The sequence below is a fragment of the Acomys minous genome (assembly GCF_964271855.1).
Source record: "Acomys minous genome assembly, chromosome: 3".
Classification (NCBI taxonomy): Eukaryota; Metazoa; Chordata; class Mammalia; order Rodentia; family Muridae; genus Acomys; species Acomys minous.
Window position 1 is genome coordinate 96,812,149 of NC_140485.1, and position 12,615 is coordinate 96,824,763.

At 46.9% G+C, this 12,615-nt stretch overlaps 1 pseudogene across 1 annotated transcript; it reads left to right on the plus strand.

Annotated features, from left to right (window-relative positions):
* The first annotated feature begins 10,844 nt into the window (after positions 1 to 10,844).
* On the plus strand, positions 10,845 to 11,568 carry LOC311593867 (deoxyuridine 5'-triphosphate nucleotidohydrolase-like; annotated as a pseudogene). Its single transcript has one exon. The product of its transcript is annotated as a deoxyuridine 5'-triphosphate nucleotidohydrolase-like (transcript).
* The last annotated feature ends 1,047 nt before the right edge of the window (positions 11,569 to 12,615 follow it).

Sequence of the window (12,615 nt, forward strand, 5' to 3'; positions counted from 1 at the left end):
CTTCCCATTTCGGTCTGGTAAAAGTGGAGTACCCCGCCCTATAGTGGGAGTGGAGTTCTCACCATTGGCATCCCCACCTCTCACACAGCTCTGGTGGACAAGCCTCTTGCCTACAGTCACTGCTGTTCATGGGAGCGTCTAGTGTCTTGTGAGAGAGCCATTATTTTATTTGTTGCCTGCTAAGAAAACAGCTTTACTTATAAAGAAATAGGGTCCCTACTGCCTGGTTTCGGCTGACCTCCATGTTCCCCAAGGTGCACTTGCTTTCTGCCTTTGTGGCATATCTGAGGAAACTTGCCAGAAGTCCTTTGCTTGCTAAAATAGACCTTGATTACCTGTTCGCTTAAAAATAAAAGTAAGGCAGGCATGGTGGTGTGTACTTTCAGTGCCTGCACTTGGGAGGTAGAGGCAGGTAGATCTCTGAGAGTTTGAGTGTATTGTGACCTACAAACATGGTGAGTTCTATAAAGGTGCCTGTGCTATAGGATGAGTCAGTCTAGCCGAATAGTGACTTTTGACTGCTGGACTGCCCTAGGGTTTCTATTGCTGTAACAAAACACCAAGACAAAACAAAACAAAACAAAACAAAACAAAACAAAAAAACAAGTTGGAAGGAAAGGGCTTAGTCGGCTTACATCCACATGGCTGTTCATCACCAAAAGTCAGGACAGGCACTCAAACAGGGCCAGAAGCAGGAGGCAGGAGCTGTTGCAGAGGCCATGGAGGAGTGCTGCTTACTGTCTTGCTCAGCCTGCTTTCTCCCTCTTTCTTTCTTTCTTTCTCTTTTTTTCATATATATATGTTTTTCAAGACGGTGTGATAACCCTGGCCATCCTGGACTCACTTTGTAGACCAGGCTGGCCTTGAACATAGTGGTTCGCCTGCCTCTGCCTCTGCCTCTGCCTCTGCCTCTGCCTCCTGAGTGCTGGGATTACAGGTGTGCACCACCATGCCTAGCTCAGCTTTCTTTCTTTGTTTTTTGCTTGTTTGTTTTTTGTTTTTTGTTTTTTTGTTTGAGACAGTGTTTCTCTGTGTAGCCTTGGCTGTCCTAGACTCACTTTGTAGACCAGGCTGGCCTCGAACTCACAGCAATCCACCTGCCTCTGCCTCCTGAGTGTTGGGATTAAAGGCGTGCGCCACCACTGCCCGGCATGGCCTCTGCTTTCTTATAGAACCCAGGACCACCAGCCCAGGATGGCATCACTCACAATTAGCTGGGCCCTCCCTCATTGATTACTGATTGAGAAAACGACTTACAGGTGCATCTCATGGGGGTATTTCCTCAACTGAGGCTCCTTCCTCTCTGAACTCTTGCTCACGTCAAGTTGACACCCAACCAGCCAGCACAGGGACTGTGGGGTTTTGATAGTTGGAACTCAATGATCTGCCTCAGGAATGAGTTAGGCGTAAGAAGTGCCTAAATACGGGAATAGACCTTGGTGGCTGTCAGTAGGAATGTAATCTAAGGTTTACAAGGAGAGGAAATGTTAAGGGGAGCGTGTGACATGGGGCAAGATCTGCCTGAGTCATGTTTGTATTGCGTGTAGAGAGCCCGTCATTCCAGACCATCCAGGCTATACAGTGAGACCCTGTCTGAATGAATGAATGAATGAATGAATGAATCTCCCTTCTCACCACCCAGAGGCTGGGCTGGGTTCATTTACCTGATTCCAAACTATGTCCTTTTTCCTTCTGTTTTTGTCTTTCCTTCAAGATGCCTGGAGAGTCTAAGTGCGTGGGGTTGTTTTGTTTTTTCGCTTTAGGCTTCCTTCCTTACTTCAAGGCTTCCCTTCCTCCCGTGTAGCTGATCTCTATGTTGGCTTCACTCACATGACGTAACTCCTTTTCCTCCAATACAATTCTCCTCACACCGCAAAGAGAAAATAAAATGATAAAATAAGGGTTGGCCAGATGCATCGGTGCTTGCAGGTGATTGCTGCGCAAACCTGAGGTCACGTCCTGGCACTCCTGGGAAGGTGTAAGGGAGAACCAGTTCCATAAAGCTGCCCCCTGTACGGAGGCCTTGCAATGCGCACCCCTCATTAACAATGCACTGATTAGTAGATAATAAATAACAAGTAACCGGCAGCATTAACTTGGCAGTCTGAAATAGGTTCTAATACACAGGTATGTGAAAAAAGAATACAAAACAGCTGGGCGTGGTGGCGCATGCCTTTAATCCCAGCTCTTGGGAGGCAGAGACAGGCAGATCTCTGTGAGTTTGAGGACAACCTGGTCTACAAAGTGAGTCTAGAACAGTCAAAGCTACACAGAGAAACTCTGTCCTGAAAAACCAACCAACAAACAAAACAAAACAAAAATCCAGCTATGGCTTCTTTTCTATTCTCTGCTTTGGGGACCGTGATGGTTGGAAAAACCGAAGAAATCAAGGATTTTCTGCTTACAGCCAGGGGAAAGGATGCTGCATCTGCCAAGATCATCAAGAACAGGGGTAAAAGAAAGTTCACGGTTCTCTGCAGCAGGTACCTTTGTACCCTGGTCATCACAAAGGAAGGGGAAGGAGAAGACGATGCAGGATCTTCCTCCTTGTTTGTCAGTGATGGAGCTGAAACAAACAAACAAACCACCAAACAAACCAAACCCGTCTTGTTCGGACTGTATTAAAAACCTAAGAAAAAGCCGGGTGTGGTGACTGCACACTTGTAGTCCCAGAACTCAGGGAGGCAGAGGCAGGTGAATCTGTGAGTTCGAGGCCAGCCTGGCCTACAAATCGAGTCCAGGACAGCCAGGGCCACACAGAGAAACCTTGTCTCAAAAAACAAAAAACCAAACCAACCAACCAACCAACCAACCAAACAAACAAACAAAATAAACAAAACTCAACCAAGATGCAGACAGTGGTATTATTTGCTACCAATAGGGGAAGAAAAAGAACAGTTATTTGTGTGTGGGGTAATTTGTTTTTGTTTTTCAGGCAGGGTCTCACTATGGCTGACATGGACAATGCTATATGGACCAGGCTGACCTCCAGCTCACAGACCTGCTTCTGCCTCTGGAGTACGGGATTAAAGGTGTGCACAACCAAGACTGTGTCCTTGTAAATGCACATTTTTCAGACACACTGATGGTCTCTGGACAAACACCTAATGGCCAGCAGACTAAAAAACAAAGTTCTATGATTGAGAACTAGAGGTCAGGGACCAGGATGTGGTGTTTCTTTCTTTCTTTCTTTCTTTTTTCTTTTTTGTTTTTCTTTTTTAAATGAAATCTTGCTAAATTGTTCAAACTGATCTTGGGGCTTCTGGGCTCGGGCAATTCTGCCTCAGCCTACAGAGTTACTGGGACTACAGAGGTGTGTCCCCTTAGACTTTTCATCATGTTTTTTTGCATTTTGATTTAAAAAAAAATCATTTACATGTTGTATCCTGCTCTAATAAGTTATGCTCTCAAAAAACCAACACCAAAACCAAACAAAACCCAAGATAGATGATTTATGAACTGGACCTGGTAGTGCAGGTTTGTAATCCCAGCTATGTGGGGAAAGTGAAATTACAAGTCTGAAGGATGCCTGGGCTATAAAATGGGCTCAAGAGCCAGGCTGGGTAATTTAGGGAGACCCTGTCTCAAACAGAAGGCACAGGACCAGAGCGAGGCTCAGCAGGTAAAGGCGCTTGCCACCCAAATTGATGAGCCAAATTCAATCCCTGGAATCCACACAGTAGAACTGGCATTTTCTACACCTACATGTGCGCTGTGGCACGTGCACGGGCGTGTGTGTGTGTGTGTGTGTGTGTGTGTGTGTGTGTGTGTGTACCAATAGAAAGATGTAACTTTTTAATTTAATTTAATTTTATTTGGATTTTTAAAAAAATTTATTTATTAGGTACAGTGCTTTGAGTGCATGTACACCTGTACGCCAGAAGAGGGCACCAGATCTCATCATAGATGGTTGTGAGCCACCATGTGGTTGCTGGGAATTGAACTCAGGACCTCTGGAAGAGCAGTCAGTGTTCTTAACCTCTGAGCTATCTCTCCAGCCCCTTACTTGGTTTTTTGAGATAGGGTTCCTCTGTGTATTCCTGGTTGTCCTAGACTCGCTTTGTAGACCAGACTGGCCTCAAAAATCACAAGAGATCTGCCTGCCTCTGCCTCCTGGAGTGCTGGGATTATAGGTGTGCGTGCTATTGTGCCTGGCTCAAAAATGAATTCTTGAAGCAATATTTTATCTTCTTTACTGGATCGCCGCAGGCAACTGTCTAGAAAAGGTTACCAGAAGAGGAGGAATGGCTCTGCGTGAGAAAAGAAGTGCTGTGTGGGTGGGGTCCAAGAAAGAAGATTTAGGAAGGATGCTACCCTCCACAGTGCTTTACCGTCACCACAGATGTTTGCAATTCGTGGGAGAATTGGTTGTTCCCGAGTAGCCACGCCTCCTTAAGGGTTTCTTCATCTAGCCTGTGCCCATTTCTTGGCTCACCCGTTCTTCTCCGTTCTTTCTGGTTGGCAGCTCCAAATGCCATCGTCACAGGCACTATCCGCTGGTGACTGTTTTGTTTTTTCACCTGCGGGTGTGTCTGCACCTGTGCCAGATGTCCTTAGTTGGCCTCTACCTCCCGCACTGTAGTCTCCGTCAGTGGGTTATAGCTCAGGGGCAGGGTGTGGGTGAATCCTGGACCACATCTCCAAGCGCTGAATAAACAAACAGAAACTGCCTTGTTGGTATCTGCTGGCGAGCCGCCAGGGACATCAAACAGTCTGAAGTGAGTGTGAAGGTTCCCTGCCAACCCCACTGCTCGCTTTGTCCTCCCCGGTCCCTGTAAATAGGGCTACCGCCCACCTCGCCATCCCACCTGGGATCTCTGTGTCCACACTGACTCCTTCCCCGCTCTCAGCCCCTCTCTCCCTCCTCCTGCTCTGGCAGCTCTGTCTTCCTCCCACTCTCCCCTCACCCTTCAGCCTCCCAGCCTTCAGTCTGATCTATCGCTTATAAGCAAACTCTGATCACGAAGCTGAAGAAGTTAAGCTGGAAACTTTCATTTCACCTCCACCGAGGATGCATTCACATAATAGCTACATTTCTTGTGTGGTAGGAAAGATTTTCCATGGTCAGTTCCTAGCCTGCCCGTTTGCTCCTCCTACCACCGCTCAAATCCTACTAGCTCTTTCTTTCTCTTTTCTTATTTTATTCCTTCCTTCCTTCCTTCCTTTCTCTCCCTCCAACTCTTCCTTCTCCTCTTCTTCAAAGATTTATTTATTTATTATGTATACAGTGTTCTGCCTCCATGTACACCTGCACACCAGAAGAAGACCACATTATAGGTGGCTGTGACCCATCATGTGGTTGCTGGGAATTGAATTCAGGACTTTTGGAAGAGCAGCCAGTGCTCTTAACTTCTGAGCCATCTCTCCCGCCCTTCTTCTTTCTTTGAGACAGGGTCTCACTCTGTAGCCCAGGCTTGCCTGGAATTTGCCATTTAGGCTGGCCTCAAACTCATAGAGATCCACCTGCTTCTGCCTCCGAAGTCCTGGGATTATAGGTTTGTGCCACCATACCCAGCAGCTTATTAATTCTCCTAAAATGCTCTTTATAGCTCCCTGCTTTTTCTTCCCCAGGCATTCTCTCCAAGTACCTCGTCTGTGAACTTTGTAGAGGCTTTGATTTTTAATCTTTCTCACTTCCCAAGAGCAAGGGCTTTATCTTCCTCTTTTTTAATATCCCAGACCCCCAACCCAACCCCTTGTATTGCCTACTTATTAGTAGGCACCCAATACATTGACTGACGAATGAAAGATGTACTTAAAGTTTACCATTATTATTTGCATAAGTGCACAAAACATGTATATAAATGCACATGCCTGGAGATCAGAGGACAACTTTGTGGAGTCAGTTTTCATCATCCACCTTTACGTGGATTTCAGGGACAAAATTCAGGTCACTGGGCTTTTGTAGTGAGCCTTTTACCATTGAGCCATCTGGTCAACCCTGAGTTGTGCATTTCTTCCGAACTCTTTCTGTGTTCTGCTATCTTCAGATACTGTCAGCAGAGTTCAGACTAGGCCCTTTCAAGAAGAGAGCTCTCCTCTCACCGTCTTCCCTGTTTCTCCCCATCCTTCCATCCCCCCCGCACCCCCCAGTTGGCAGGCCTGTGCTACGTGGGTGATGGTATGCATGATAAAATATCTAAGCCTTTGATTGGATTCTGTTCTTAATTTTCATCCTGGTCTTCGTAGAGTTTAATAAATAAGCATGCATTGTCTGTCTTCATTGGGCTGCAATTAGAGCAAGAAGATTCTATTACAGCTCCGAATCGCCTGAACAAACAGGGGGGAGGCGGGACGACAAAACTTTGTGGGAGGAAAATGCTTTTCAGGGGCTTGGAAGACGCTTGCTTGTCCTGATCTTCTGGCTTTGATCTTTTAAGACTCCATTAAACAAGGCATTAGCTTTAACAAGCTCTTGTGCCTGTGCCAAAGGTGTATGCCAAAAGGTCATATTAAGGAAAAGGCAATCACAGTAACAATAATAACCACTGCACATTGCTGTGAGGGTCAGACAACCCATCTGGAGACGGGTCTTCTCAGCAGGGACAAGGCAGGAGGAGCCATGGCTGTGACCAAAAGACAGGCAAGCAGACAACCTCTGAGCATGGTTAACCCACATTCCCAGAGTAACACCTTCTGCTGCTGCTGTAGCAATAGGGAAAGTGGGGACAGGAGAGATGGGAGCTGCTCCTGCAAACCTGTAACACGAGTGGATCAGAAGGCGCTGTTGGCTGAGATGTCAGAGTCTCTCTTCCTTACTTGTGGCACTTGGGATTGAACCCAGCTTTTCATATGTGCCTTCTACCACTAAAGAGTACCCTGGTCCCAAGAGGCCCCACTTCTAAGCACTCCCCACCTTACTAATGCACACACTCACCGCTGCAGGTGCACACTCTTTCTACGCACTCTGCATCTTCCCAGTGCACACGCTCATAGCCTCAGGCACACGCTCCTTCCTCTGAGCCTCCGTCCACTTCTGGTTCACTGCTGCAAACTCAGAGAGAAGCCTGTAACTAGGGGTTGAGGAGATGGCTCAGTGTATAAAGTACTTGCTGTGCAAGCCCAAGGACCCAAGTTCAGATCCCCAACACCCATCTAAAAAATTGGGTGCTGTGGCATGTGTCTATAACTCGGTGCTGGGGATTAGAGACAGTAGATCCCTGGGGCTTGCTGGTCAGTCAGCATAGCACACACACACACACACACACACAGAAAGAGAAAGAGAGAGAGAGTGAGAGAGAGAGAGAGAGACTATAATTATAGAATTATAATGTAGATGTCTGATTTGATTTAATATACCTGGATAGAAAATGAAAAATATAAAAGTAATATTTTTGAATCCATGGGTGGTGGTTTGAATAGGAATGGCTAGAAATGGTCCCCATGGGCTCATATATTTGAATGCTTGCTCATGAGGGAGCAGCAACACTACTTGACAGGGATTAGGAGTTGTGGCCTTGTGGGAGGAAGTGTGTTACTGGGGGTGGGCTTTGGAGTTTCAGAAACTTAATCCAGGCCCAGTGGCTGCCTCTTTTCCTTCTGGCTTTGTATCTGGATATAGAACTCTCGCTGGGTGTGGTGGCACATGCCTTTAATCTCAGCAGAGGCAGGTGGATTGCTGTGAGTGTGAGGACAGGCTGTTCTACAAAGTGAGTCTAGGATAACCAAGGCTACACAGAGAAACCTCGTCTTGAAAAAAAAAAGTCTCTTTCTCCACCATTCCTGCCTGCATCTCACCATGCTCCCCCTGCATCTCACCATGCTCCCCCTGCATCCCAACCAAGGGGCCAGAAACAACAGAAATTTATTTTCTTTCTTTTTCTTTTTTTTCTTTCTTTCTTTCTTTTTTTTTTTTTTTTTTGAGACAAGGTCTCTCTGTGTTAGCCTTGGCTGTCCTGGAGTCACTTTCTAGTCCAGGCTGGCCTCGAACTCACAGCGATCCTCCTGCCTCTGCCTCCCAAGTGCTGGGATTACAGGCGTGCGCCACCACGCCCGGCTCAGAAATGTATTTTCACAGTCCTGCACCCAGAAGCTCCAAAGCCAAGATGTCAGCTTAGAGAGAGAATTTTAGTCTAAGTCCTTTGTTAGTGTCAGGGGCCCCAGGCTATCCTTGATAGTCTTGGTCTATTTATTTTATTTTATTTTATTTTATTTTTGAGACAGAGTTTCTCTTGTAGTCTTAGCTGTATTCTTGGTTTTAGATGCCTTGATCTCTAATCTCTTTTTAAAAATTGCAATAAACACACATCTACTTTTATTTTTATTTTATTTCGAGACAGGGTTTCTCTTTGTAGCTTTGGCTGTCCTTGACTCACTTTGTAGACCAGGCTGGCCTAGAACTCACAGAGATCCACCTGCCTCTGCTTCCCGAGTGCTGGGATTAAAAGTGCACATCTACTTTTAAATGAAGATGAAAGGTGCTACATGTTCCCCATGGGATGTTAAATAACCACCTCTGTTTTTACATATCCTTCTCCCTTCCCCGCATCTGCGTGTTTTCCCCCTTATATAACATTTTCTTGATTATTTGGGAGTTTCACATGATGCCCCTGATCACATTCACTTTCCAGTCTTCCCAGGTCCACACCCCCTTCCTTGTGACCTCCCTAAAGAAAGGAAGAAGAAGAAGAAGAAGAAGAAGAAGAAGAAGAAGAAGAAGAAGAAGAAGGAGAAGAAGAAGAAGGAGAAGAAGAAGAAGGAGAAGAAAATTACCTAGTCCAATCTGTGTTCCCCATATACTCACGGGAACACGATCCAACTCCTGGTGGCCAGCTCCTTAAAGAAAACTGAGTCTTAAGCCGGGTGTGGTGGCGCACGCCTTTAATCCCAGCACTCGGGAGGCAGAGGCAGGCGGATTGCTGTGAGTTCGAGGCCAGCCTGGTCTACAAAGTGAGTCCAGGATGGCCAAGGCTACACAGAGAAACCCTGTCTCGAAAAACCAAAAAAAAAAAAAAAGAAAAAGAAAACTGAGTCTTTCCCCACCCACGCCCCTGCTGGAAGCCATCAACTGTGAAGAGATACATTGCAGGCTCCTGATCAAGACTCTAAGAGTTCTTTTTAATGGTTTCCTGTCTAGACTGTTTATTTTGGGGAATATGGTTGGGGTGGGGGGAGAGGTTGTCACAGAAGCCTTCTATGGTCCTTATTCTCAGCTGTGAGTCTGAAGTCACCAATACCATGGCAAAAGAAGCTTCCTTGTCCTTTACAGTCAGTGGCAGCTTGGATCGTGGACTTCCACACGACTTCCGGCATCTGCACAGTCCACAGACACCATCATGGCTTTCAGACATCAACCAGCCACAGATACCAAAGATGGCAGCACAGACTACGGACATCTATATGGCCTCCAGTGGCAGCATGGCCCACTGGCATCAACATGTCTTCAGGTAGCAGCACAGACCCCAGGGCATCTCTATGTTTTTAAAAGAATAGCGGCTGGGCGGTGGTGGCACACATCTTTAATCCCAGCACTCGGGAGGCAGAGGCAGGCGGATCTCCGTGAGTTCGAGGGCTAGCCTGGTCTACAAAGTGAGTCCAGGACAGCCAAGGCTACCCCGAACTCTCATGAGAGCAGACAGTAAAGAGAAGCTACTTAAGAGCTCAGTGCAGTGAGAGAGCGAGAGAGTTTGTGAAGTGGAGTCCAGAGACAGTTTTTTTTTCAAGCAGAGCCATTCAGTGAGAAGCAGAGAGAAGCCAGTTTGAATCAGTCAGCCTGGAGAGGAGTTTTGAGCCAGAACAACTGAGTTGAACCAGCCAGCCAGAGTTCAGAAAAAACTAGAAAAGAGCCAGTTATTCAGCAGTAACTCTTGGAGGCTAAAAACTTTCAAAGTGTAGGCTAACAAATGGAGGTTGGAATCTGAAGCCTTTGAGGTCCAGGCTTGCAGAAGATTAGATTATATGGGGGCTAGAAGCTTCCAGGCCCTAGGCCTAGGGTTAATTAGATAGAAACTCTCTGGGCTCAGCCCAAGCCATGTATTTGTGTAAGAAGCAGAAAGCAAGCTAAGCAGGTGCACTCCTTCAATCCCAGCACTTGGGAGGTGGAGGCAAGTGGATCTCTTACGAGTTCAAGACCAGCCTGGTCTACAGAGTGAGTTCCAGGACAGCCAGAGCTATACAAAGAAACCCTGCCTTGAGAAACCAAAAATAAATAAATAAACATGTACCATAGCACCCATATTTACATGGATTCTAGGGGGTCAGACTCAGATCTTCGTGTTTGCACAGTCAGCGCTTTACTTACTGAACCATCTCTACAGCCCAGGAAGGAAAGGGTCATTGTGGTGTTTCAGGGTGGAGAGTCCATCAAGACCGAGAAAGCACAGCAGAAGGAGTGGGAGGCAGCGGTCACCCCGTGGCCACAGGCAGGAAGTAGAGGGCAATGAACAGTGATGCTTAGCTTGTCCGTGATCCTGTGGCAAGATGGGAGGTGGGCCAGCTTACTGGTGTATGCCTGGTAACACACACACACACACACACACACACACACACACACACACACACACACACACATCTCTTTGGTTGTGAGCCTACCCTTTAATGGCTGAGCCATCTCTCCAGCCGTACAGATCCTATCTCAAACAAGGTAGAAAGCAAGGACCAGGGGTTGGGAGAGATGGCTCAGTGGTTAAGAGCACTGCCTGCTCTTCCAGAGCTCCTGAGTTCAATTCCCAGCAACCACATGGTGGCTCACAACCATCTATGCTGAAATCTGATGCCCCCTTTTTCTGGCCTGCAGGTGTACATGCAGCTAGAGCACTGATACACATTAAAAAAAAAAAGTCAGGTTTTTTTCGGCTTACCAGCTCCTGTGCTCCCAGCATTCCGCCTTCCTCCCTTTTGCTGCCATGCTCTGCTCGGAAGACGGAAGACGCTGCTCTGTGAGCAAGAGGGCTGGGCGGAGGATGGCGCCTCACTACGCGCTTCGCGCGGCTCTCGGAGCACGCCACGGTGCCCACTTGCGGATCCGCGCGTGCCGCAGGCTACGACCTGTACAGTGCCTGTGATTATACGATTCACCCATGGAAAGAGCCGTTGTGAAGACAGACATCCAGACAGCTGTTCCTTCTGGCTGCTACGGAAGAGTAGCCCCACGGTCCGGCTTGGCGGTAAAGCACTTTATAGATGTGGGAGCTGGTGTCATAGATGAAGATTATAGAGGAAACGTTGGTGTTGTGCTGTTTCATTTTGGAAAAGAGAAGTTTGAAGTTAAAAAAAAAAAGGTGATCGCGCAGCTCATTTGTGAACAGATTTTTTTTTAATCCAGACTTAGAAGAAGTTCAAGCACTGGATGACACTGAAAGGGGCTCAGAAGGTTTTGGCTCCACGGGAAAGAAATAAAAGTTTGCTTGAAGTAGTTTGCTATTTCAGTGCTGTAAACAGGTGCTTTCATTCTGGAAGCATTTCATGTTCTACGTGATGGGAGAAAGGAGCCCTGCAAGGATCACATCGGAACTACGTCGTCTCTGGTTGACGGTGCCTGAAAATCTGCATTGTGAGGATTGCATTGACATGTAGACGTGTAAAACTAAAAGGACAATTACATTTGTTGTTGTTGTTATATTCTTTAAATTATAGCCCTCAACTGGTTTGCTTTAAAAAAAAAAAGTCTACCAGTAAAGAGTCAGCCTGTGGATCAAATGTGGTCCTTGATGACAAAAAGAAAGAAAGAAAGAAAGAAAGAAAGAAAGAAAGAAAGAAAGAAAGAAAAGAAAAGAAAGAAAGGACTGGTATCCACATTTGGACATGTGTGCTCCATCTCTCTCTCTCTCTCTCTCTCTCTCTCTCTCTCCCTCTTCCTCCTCTTTCTCCTCCTCTGGAAATCAAAACCCTTCTTCCTTAAATAGTTTTCATCCGATATTTTCGTCAAATCAGCAAGACAAGTTACTAATCGCAGTCTCATCCCCACACCTTCTTCCCCTCTTGGGGACACGCCACCCTCATTGACTGTATTAGTCACCTTTCCTATTGCTTTAAAGAGACACTTGAGAGAAGCAATTCAAAGTCCTTGGCTCACAGCTGCGTCCTTCATGGAAGGGAGGCAGACCTCCTCAGAGGCTGTTGAAGCGCATTGCAGAATCCCTCCTGTACCGGTAGCCGGACCAAGATGCAGAGAGAATCACAACCCAGAATGGGGGTTAGTTTACCCTCCAGCACCTAGCCTTCAGTGATCCACTTTCTCCAGCCAGTTTAGATCACCTCCCTAAACCCTACCATGAGCTGGGACCCAAGCATTCAAAACAGGAGGCTGTGGGGTAGGGGTGGAGGGTCATTTCACACATGGCTGGCTTTTCCTATCAACCTTGACAGCACAGTGGCTGAACTTATTTTGAACTTATCTTTACCTCCCGTTCTCTGACTTCCAGTTGCTTTGTCTGCACTTTCTTTCCCTCCATGCGGACACACCGACTTCTGTCGCTTGCTGCTCCTGTCATTTGCTAAAGGAAACCACACTCCAGGAGGACAGAAGACCACAACAAAACCTGTTCCCGCAGCAGGCGCAAATCGGAGGAGAGCCTGGCGAAGCTTTAAGCTTTACCCGAGCTTTGTGGACCCACCCTCCTTAGGCTCAGGAACGGATTCCTCCCTTCACTGAGAAAACTGAGTGATGAAGCGTCA